The sequence below is a fragment of the Lycorma delicatula genome, chromosome 1 (assembly GCF_047948215.1).
Source record: "Lycorma delicatula isolate Av1 chromosome 1, ASM4794821v1, whole genome shotgun sequence".
In the NCBI taxonomy this organism is placed as follows: Eukaryota; Metazoa; Arthropoda; class Insecta; order Hemiptera; family Fulgoridae; genus Lycorma; species Lycorma delicatula.
Window position 1 is genome coordinate 68,313,888 of NC_134455.1, and position 8,801 is coordinate 68,322,688.

Here is an 8,801-nt window from a genome sequence, read left to right on the forward strand (position 1 = left end):
ATTTATCAACAAAACTGTATTTACAATTAAAAATAAATAATATTTATTGTTTATTTATTTACATAGCAGCAATAAATTTTTTGGCTTCTTACAGTCACAATAACAGTTATCATCTAGTAACGTTTAAAAATGCCATGTCTGACCGGGATTCAAATCCGGGATCTCTCTGGATGAAAGCAGATACGTTATCACTCTACCACGGAAATCGGCATTTAGAATATAATTGCTTAAAAGGATTTTTTGGTAAAATAATTTGGGTACTATTTGATCCCCTTCCTCGATAACTACCTCCTATAACCTTTTTAATAAGAGCAAATATCTTGATAAGTATCAAAAATGATAAAAAAATATAATTTTCATCCTTAAGTCGGGTCCCAGGGGACCTTTTTGTAAAAAAATCCTAGGTCATCTACATTAATACTAAATATAGTTGGATTTTCAATCTTGAAAAAAGGAGGGAAAAATGAAATTTTAAGTTCAGGTTCATTCAGTCCCCTTGTATTTTAGGGCTTAAAATTAAATTTTTTGCAATAATTTTTTACTTCAGTAAGAATTTAACTATTTTTTGTTATCTTACTTAACAAGGCTAAAAAAATTAGTTTAATACAAAAAATATTGATACTGTGCTGCTTCTTTGTTCAATGATAGCTAAATATTTATACCAAATTTAGAGATTGCGATGAAAAACTATTTAGAGTTGATATCCCACCATTTCTACATCAGATAGATTAAAAACTTTTAATTTTAAATGGTACTTTCATCGTACAAAAACTTAATTTTGTACAAGCACTATGCAAAAAAATGAAAATTCCGTTAATTATCTTCTCCTTTTTTGTAATTTTATCCAAAACTTAACATCATCAATGACCCTTAATAGAAAATTTTGAGCAATCTTGGAAGAAGTTTTCCCTGGGTGCACAACGACGTGTCATTATCAGGGCCCGAACATAAAATTACAATAGTAAACAACTATCAATTAAAATTCATCTGAAAAATTAAACAGATCTAATATTCTTAAGACGTATGGTAAATGCGAACTAAGACAAAAATAAAAACAACATCAAAACGAACTTTGGTTTGCAAATCCAAAACTAGTGATTTTTAAGAAATATTTTGTATAGGTGGGTTTTATGCAGGGTAATCAATAAGTAAAAAAACTTAATCTTTCCAGTCTAACTTCAAAAAGCGTTCATTAATTATGATTTTTTCTTTTCCGAAAATAATATATATATACTAAGACCAGTCATCACATCATCAACTTAGATTTTTTCTGAACGCAAAACGAAGTGTCATCAGCGCCCGGACACTTCAACTATTAATATTATATTAATAGACGACATTAACACAATAAAATTACTATCTGAAATACGCCATATGGCATAATTAGCTGAAACATACTGTATTAAAGTTCAAAGATTAGAATTAAAATAATTAATAAAGCGTTTTTACCTATTACCATTACAAATAGTAAATAACTTTAAATTTAAATAAAAATTTATAACATTGTAAACACTTAATAAGGTTAAATTATTCAAAATAATTGAATGGTCTTTGTTACATTTTTTCGAAAGAATTGCATGATACCTAATCACTGATAACTATGTTTTATGGACATTACAATAATGCATAAGTATATATTTCTAACAACAAGTTATTAACTTATAAAATAAAATATAATCAACTGAAGATGACGTAACAAAAAAAAAACTAAAGAGTCCTTTCAAAAAAAGTAACATTTCGTTTCTGGACGATTAAACGTAAATAAGAGGATATGTAATATAAATTGACAAGTTCTATTAAAAAAAAACCCTGGAAACTTAATAAATTAATCGATAACTGTTTTTAAGAAGGGAATTAAAATCAAGAAATGTAATTGGAATGTATTACATTAAAACCAGGTTGTTAATTTTACTCGTGCGTGCTTGGGAGAGTGCGTCAGAGTATCTGAAACAACAAATAAAATGAATTACACCGACCATCCTATATGAGAGACTACTGAACTCGGTTTTAATTCTACTTTTTTGAGATAGGGTTAAAATAAAAACAAACAATTGTATGGCAAATACAAGTTTGTGATTAAAACATTCCATATTAAAGTGTGTTTCTGACTGGAATCAATTATAATTAAAGACAAGACTACAAAAATTTCTTTTTTTTTCTGTATTATTATTATTATTATTATTATTATTATTATTATTATTAAAAGTTTAAAAAAATCATTCTGAAAGCTGATATGTATGTTTTATAAAGTATTACATTTTTAATTAAAAGCTAAAGGACAATAAACCTAATGTAATAATAATAAGTTTGCCCCCTTAATCAAACTTAATAAAAAAAAAAACATACTTTCAAAACGTTTATGTCATAAAAAGGCAGTTGATGCAAAAAAACTGACTATACAGTTGTAGAGAAGTCCTACAACTGTGGGTTGTTTCTGATACACGGCTTACACACACATACATACACAATTTATAATATAAATATAAATATTAAATTATATAAATAAATTATATCGATTTTAGTATCGGCAGACTGGTGTAGCCGCGAGGTTTAACGCACAAGTACCGATTCAACCGGGCGATCGAGATCGAGATCCAGCCATACAGAGTTACCTTTTCACACTTAAATATTATTCATTATTTAATTCTAACACCTGTGATGTCACAACATAGCAGACAACTACAATATTTTTTGAGGTGGGAGGTGCGATTTTGCAAACATTTTTATTTTTTCATTTGTTACAAATGCGCTTTAGAAAAACAAAACCTTAATTAGGCGAAATCTTGAGATGATCTACATCCCACTTGACCTTAGGTATGACCATCAATTCCTTAGGTATCAACAACGTCAAAATCCGTTGAACACTGCATTTGCCCAAAGTCCAATTTGGGCAAATTCGATTACAAGTCCGATTACAGTACTTCCCTTCTAGAGTAAATATTACTTATTTACTTTAACCAATTTTTCTAATTTTAAAAAAATTACTAAATTAAATGTTTATCGTATCAGAATTTTAAAAATCTAAAAGCAAATGAAAGTAAATCCAAAAAAATAAAATAATTGTAGATTAGTGAAAACAATTAACGATAAATTTAAAACTTCATTTCTCCTTTTAAAAAATTAATCTGGTGGAAAGTCACAAAAAAAGACCTTCCCCCGAAACTTTATTTAATTTGCAGGTTCCACATCACTTTGTTATTTATTTAATAAAAATAATTTAAAATACATGTAATTTTAATTTTTACAAAAACAAATATATAAGTGTTTTTACGTATTCATTAAAAGCATCGGTACAAAATAGTCTCCATTTTAACTGCTTTATAAAGGCGGTTATCTTAACGGTCAATGAAGAGGTGAAAGTTTTCGCACGACTAGAATATATTTATACCATGAAAATACAAAAAAAAAAATCAGATCATTAAACGAATCCAACAGTACACACATTCTTTGCAATAGAGTAATAATAAAATAATCTTATTTTATTATAGATCCAAAATAATAATTCTTCATATTTCTCTTATTAGAATGGTACAGTATATGTCTTTCATTAGGAAAGTTTTAAGTTTGAATCCCAGGCATATTTCACACGCTACAAAATTCATCTCTCTAAATTAACTAAAATTGTAGAAATTTAGTGGCTTTAAAAATAATTGAATGCATGATTTAAAAACATGTTTTCAAAAAGGACAAAAAATTAGATATATCTATTAAGATTTGTATTAAATAAAGTACGGTAAAGCATTTCTTAGGATAATTAATATTAATTTAAAAAGAAAACAATTTTTCTAACATGGTATTACAATGCTTTTTAGTAGTAAGTCTCTAATTTAGCTTCGATTATCTTAATTAATCTGTACTTCGTGCATCAATTATTTCTTATTAATGAGATGAATAAATATGTTTATACATCATCACAAATTTTTGTGTTTAACAAAACAATAATATTGTATTGTTTTCATTGAAAAGTGAAGAATATAAAAAAAAATAGGGGACTTAATCCGGAAAAAAAATTACAGTTTTATGGAAATTCATGCATAATGAACAACCATACATTGACAAAACAAATATTTAATTTTTACATAAACAGAGCCACCGGTTTAAAAAAAACAAAAAGAGGTTTAAAACATTAAGCATTTCTATTATCTATGCAAAGAGGAAGAGATATATATTAAAAGTTATTTGAGGATCTAAGTTTCCAAAGAGAAAAAAAAAGAAGGCTATAAACCTGACGGCTATAGACGGAAGAAAGGCGACAACAGAGCAAAGGAATGAAAACCTTCTAAGAAAAGAAACAGAGGTCAAAATTAAACAAATGTGATCCGTAGTACTCGGAACGAAAAGAAAAAAGTTAATTTTTAACAAAATTATATTAAAAGAGCTTTAAATTATACAAATTTTTAAAATTAGAATGTTTAAAAATATTAAATTATACATATATTTTTAATTATGTCATAAAAACTCTCCGCTTGAAGATTATAAAAATAAGTACTTAAATATATTATTTCGCACAATAAAATTCATTGATACTTTAATATATTTAGGATTAATTTTATGCTAGAATTACAAATGATGGACTTTACTGTAGAAAGTTATTAGCGTAATGGAAGTCAGAATAATAATTATATGGTAGCATATCTATTCAAATAACAAAAGATAACTAATAAATATATACAAAGTACATTTATATATATACATTGTAGTGTGGGCTGTTTACGTGGTTAGTGAACTGGCAATTTGTGGCCGCGCGTTACATCTGATGCAATCAATATTTACCTTGCAATAACGCTTTCTAACAACAAACTGTTCTACCTACTGCTCACTGAATTTATCCCGTATCAAACACGCATAACGAAAGTACGGTATACCATTGCCTACATCCTATGCACTGGTTATAAAGATATACAAATATTGTAGTAACCTCTGTTTATAACCGTGGCTATTGTACAGAAATAACAGAGACCTAGCCGGTAATTATTATTAGTAAATAAAATATACTGCATCAACAGATGTAGATACAGTATTTGGTTACAGTAAATATTGTATTGCTCTTAATATGTGTATTCCAGAAGTACATCCATAGAACAATTTTATTATTTTTATTTTTAACATCGACATATTATACCGATATAAAATTACCCACCCGCATTTTTATATACGTCCACTAAAATCTTCACCACGATATTTTAATCTCACTATTATATAAAGAGATACGTCTTTTTCGTTTGTTGCCGATAACTGTGAAAACTACTGAACCGATCATAACGAGATGTTATGACCTCCGGAATGTTTACCACAGTTCAAACCTCACCAATTTCACTACTATATAAATCAAATTAAAAAGTATAAATAAATAACCTAGAAATTCTTTAATAAATATAATATTTCTACATCGATCATTGTCTATATTAATAACGACTTTTTCAGACAGTTATTATTTATTTTAAAATTAAAGGGTAAAATAATTATTCACATATTTAACAACTGAAAAGTTGTTATTCATTAAATTAATCTATTTTATCCGTTGATTTGTGAATAACTCTGAGAGTAACAGCCCACATATAATTACTAAAAAAAACCTATTTTCAATTTTTGAAGTTCTGCACGCATATAGCATAGGTGAAGCCTCGACGAGGGATGCTAGTTGTTTATAATGGATTTCTTAATTTACATTATACACCCCATTCTTGCGTGTGATTGCAGCCTTTTTAGAGCACCGTTATACAAGACTAATCAGAAGTTGTTTTCTATGTAGATAATGATTTTCACTGTAAGAGACTTGATTCTCTTGAGATGAACAGAAAGAAGGTATGTAACATAATAATTAATTCAGCGATTAAGGCAGCGGAAAAGCCACTTTTCACCTCACATTATTTAATAATCTTGGCATGAAATTCTTACAGTTTTGAAAACAGTTATGTCATTTTCAGTAACTTTTATTTCATCGCGGATCGATTAAATATTTTGTGTTTCTGGTATCTAACAAACATGGATTTATACCTAATGGTTTCAAATTGGTAAAGGCGTAAGGCAAGGGTGCATCCTTTCGTCTCTCCTTTTTAATTTGTATGCGGAAATGATTATGAGAAGTGCACAACCAGATCAGTCGGATGTTGGAGTACATCAATAACTTGGGGTATGCAGATGGCACAACTTTATTAGCTGAGACAAAGAGCGGCCTGGAAATATTAATTATTAGAATGAAAGTCGAAAGCGAAAAATTAGGCCTGTATCATAATATCAAGATGACGAAAATAAAGACAACAATAGGTGCCTGCAATGTCAAGATAAAATTCAATGGTGATGAAATTGAATGTGTCCAAGATTTCATTTTCCTTGGTTTCAACATCAACCGCGAAGCAGAATCGGCACCTGAAATTAAACTCTGTTTAGCACTTGGACGAACCGCGATGCTTACTATGCAGACGGTTTGGAAAAGTAGAGATGTCGGTTGGACACAAAATGCAGACGCGTGCAGGCGATAGTTTTTCCAATTACCATGTACGGTTGTGAGAGCTGGACTCTCAGAAACCAAATCAGAACTAGGAGGATCGATACGTTCGAGCTGTGGTGTTAAGAATCCCATGGACCGCAAAAATCATAAAAAAAGTCCACGAACGTATAAAGCCGGAAATTTCACCCGAAGCTAAAATCACAAGACTTAAACTGACATACTTTGATCACGACATGGACACAAATTGCTTAGAAACTTCGATTATGCTCATTATAGTCATCAGAAAAGAAAAACAGGACGATACGCTGGCTTGACACCATCAAAGCGGCATCACCAGGACAATAGCGCAGCTTAAAGAAGACGTACATGATCGACAATCGTGGAGAACATTCGCCTATGGAATCGCCAAGGGTCGAACACGACTGAGTGGCTAATCATCATCATCATCATCATCATCATCATCATATCTCAGGAATGGTTTAATTTACAAACTTTAAATTTGGTATATTTATATTAAAGGTGATTGTAATAAATTTTTTTTAACTGGATGAAGATGATTCCAATTGAAGGGGTCCTATATATTGGAAGGAGAGAGACTTTATGAAAATTACCAGTTTTATAATTCATGAAAAATATTTTTTATATTATTATTATTATTATATAAATATAATATAAATTTTAATTATTATAACTTATCACCTAAAATCAATTAAAATTTTGCAAAAATTATCCAATTTATAAAAAATTCGCATAAATTTTTAAAATTCGTTTTAAATGTTAAAAATAAATATTCCTGGTCGAATTCTATTATTTAATAGATGACTTAGAAATCTGTTTGTATAGCAGCGATCAAAAATTATGAAGAACAATGAGTAAATATTACTTATTATGCAGTTTTAGGTAAAATCTATTTTAGAATTCATTTTCATAAGGAGTAATTTCAAGTTTAAAGTTGAAAAACTAACTTCTTTAAGTTCTAGACGATAAATTAAAAAAATTAAACTGCACAATTTAACAGAGATAAACAGCATGCAATAAAAATATTATCCTCAATTTTTAAATGTAATAATGAATCGATTTATTCGGCACAATCTCATCCGAAAAGATGAAAACAAAGAATTCGGTAAATGTTAAGAAAAAACTCGCTTCACGTAAACGTCATTCAAGTAACGTTTCATTCGTACTTACCTAAAGAACAGTTTGTTGATGAACAAATAAAAAGCGCCTGCAGTTTTAACAGAAATCCTAAATTGTCAGCAGTTTACATTTACGAGCAGTTTCTTTTTTTATGATCCTTTTTCAACGTTATATTAATTGTAATTATTAAATAAAGTACGTAAGATAATAATTTATCGTACCGTAATAACAAGTTTTTTTTAAATTGCCACGTTGATACCGACCATCAGAATATAAAATTCTTTTAAAAAAATAAAAGACTAGTTCATAAAAGATACTGAAACAAAACAATTTTTTTCTATCTAAGCTATCCTCTTAACGAAGTTATGGAACGTTGAAAAGGGACTACCACAAAGGGGTAACCATTAATTTCCCGACTACAGCAGCTTTAGCTATAACGGGAAAGTATATAGATCAGCGAAAAATTAAAAAAAGGGTACTTTTTTAACTTTTATGCCTTAAGAAGACAAACACTTTTTTTATTCCAATACTGCCTAGACAAAATTTTAATTTTGTCACACGCAATTTTGTGCGTATGTACGTACATACGTATATATATATATATATATATATATATATATATATACATACCCGAATATAAATATACCTATGTATATTTTCCTATATCTACTCTAATAACTCTGGACTCCATAAACCGATTTTCTTCCAATTTTATAGAAATGCACTACACCTTCGGGGGAAAAAATGATTTTTGCAAAAATTGCGAAAAGGGATACGGGTATTTTGGTTGAAATAATATTTCACATTTTTACTGGTATTTTTTTATCAAGCTCACAAATTACAAATATTTTTTATTTAATATTCATCCCCTCCCCAAAAAATAACAATATATTTTCCTTTTTTAGCTATATCTTGCTTTAGTTATTTTTGCATCTATATTCTTTCCATCAACAGGCCTTCAAACATTTTTTTGCCCATCCCAATCCAATGGTCTGAGATTTAAAATTATGGCTGTACTTTTTAAACAACTTTCAGAAGTTCTCTTTCTAAATTTATTATTACTTTTGAGGAATTATTTTCTTAAATAATTTTACTCGAATGCTTCTCCTTGAGAATGGGAGTCACCAAAATGATTTTTATTTTACTTTTTTGGTACTTTAACGCTAAAAAATGGATTACAATCAATTTCCAGCTATTTTTACACGACTGCCCA